The sequence below is a fragment of the Nicotiana attenuata genome, unplaced genomic scaffold (assembly GCF_001879085.1).
Source record: "Nicotiana attenuata strain UT unplaced genomic scaffold, NIATTr2, whole genome shotgun sequence".
Lineage (NCBI taxonomy): Eukaryota > Viridiplantae > Streptophyta > Magnoliopsida > Solanales > Solanaceae > Nicotiana > Nicotiana attenuata.
In genome coordinates, this window is record NW_017675463.1 from 42,558 (window position 1) to 44,848 (window position 2,291).

Consider the following 2,291-nt stretch of genomic DNA (forward strand, 5'->3'; position numbering starts at 1 on the left):
TTCACCAGTTCTTGAGGAGTTTCTAGGCATGCACTTGTAACACCCAAGACTACAAATGTTAGAATTTCAATGTACTCGGTTTAAATTGAAGAAAATTGACTACACTAAGAATTTTTGCACTTCTTTTAACATCAATCAATAACACCGTTAATTCCCCGGCAACGACGCCAAAATTTGATCACGCCCAACTATGCCTTATAAAAAGGACAACGCGATCGCTGCAAATATATTCCGATTAACAAGTCCGGAGTCGAATTCCACAGGGAATTAACCTATCAATCACAGCTATCGGACTTACACAAATTCACATATTCAATCTTTGGAGATATTTAAATAACAGATTGGATGTTTACTAACTAAATATTATGTAATGAAAATGCAGTAATTAAGAACTAACTATGAACGGTTTGTAAACAAGAATTGGAATGATCTAAGGTTCTGATTTCCCCTATTGTTGGAATTCTTTCCGCTACATTTGCTATAAATTTGCCTAAGTCTTCTCTATCGGTCATGAGCACTCTAACTGTCGTAACTCTCTCCCGTGTAGTTACAACAATATACTAGATATATTCTCCCGAATTACGCTAGCTAGCCTTAAGTACATCTCACTTAGATCACACCCAAGGTTTCGTGATCCCTAATCCACATTTAAACCCTTCGTATTGATCCCTCATATACTTTAGGAGTGATGATGTTCAACAACTACCTAAATATGCACTCTTTCCCAAGTAATGCACACTAAATAGGAACAGTTAATTGAGGGCCCTTCAATCAACAACAACAAGCATATAGTTGAACAAATAGAGAGAATACTATGGAAAATCTATATTAACATAACGAGAAAGTCATTCTTCAACAGGTTCCATCAAAACCCTAGATTATGAGTTTAGCTACTCATACTCATAGTACAAATATCCAAAGTAATTTCCATAATTCAATTACAGAGTAAGGATAAAGAGATGTAGAAATCAATGATTCCAACTCCCATGTCGTGTTCCACGAGCTATTCTTGCCTTCGGTTGCAAAGGTCCTTCAAAGTGGCATTTTTAGGTCTATTTATATGTTTGGGACAAGCCCTAAACGTGTAGGTCAACTCCTAGTCAAGCCGGAAAACAATTAAAACCTTCAAAACTCGGACTAGACCTGGCCTTAGGCCTGGCATCGCCTGGCTAACGCCAGCCTCAACCTGGCTAGGCCTGGCTTTAAGCTGGCTTCGCCAGGCTAACGCCTGGTTGGGCTTGGCTTTAAGCTGGACTCGCCAGGCTTATCCTTTTCACCGTTCTTGATCGCACTTTCGACGTTTAAGCATCCTTTTAGCTCTACTTTCATTTCTGATGCACCTACACATAAAATAGACTTCATTACGCTCAAACAAAGTGTAATTTAACCTTAAAGCATGTAAAACGCAAGGCATTAATGTGCTAAACCATTAATTATAGACACATATCAGCACGCGACGCTGTTGGCATCTACCTCCGGCTGGGCGTCGGCGAGGGCTATCGGTGGGGCGACAGAGGCACATGCGCGCTTGTCATTTGGCGCAGCCAAAACTATGGGGCCGTCCATAGCACTAGGCGCTGAGAAGCTTGCTAGGACCATGGGGCGCGTCCAAGGGGTCATGGGGCATGGCTGGAAAGCCGCCCATGATAGTTCACGTGCCCCATGAAACCCCTTAAATACGCCCTTGGGTGGAACAATCGAGGTTCCTCCCCTCTTAATTAGGATATGCGGTTCGAGCGGAGAACTCTTGGTAGGAATTAATCGATTTACGCAAAGTAGTACAACTTCAATTTTCATACATGCAATCCCACAAGTCTAAATAATACTCTTGCATTCCATAGGCATTAAAAGCATATAAAAGAAAAATTATAAATAATAGGGAATTATAGAAATAATAATGGAACGTGTACACGAGATATGCATTTTGCTCCTTATGGGAATGTCATCAGGATGACGGAACCTCAATATATAATTAAGTTATCCAGTTTTCCAGTCAGAGTAGAACACCATTATTAAAATTATATTAACGGTTTTTATGTTTATCACAGTTTATGCAGCATAATATGATCTAAGAAATTTAGCATATTGTACAGTTGTTGGTTGAAGCGAGAATTTGATGTTAGTAATTGGAAACTTGACTCTTTGATGTCACCTAGTTCTTCAAAATTCTTCGGCTTCAAATATTTAACAGAATTTCACCATAATAACTATTGAGAGTTAAAAGGATAGAAATGTGAGTAAGGGGTATTTTAAGACTAAATACACACTCAACACATGTGATAGGCACGTGA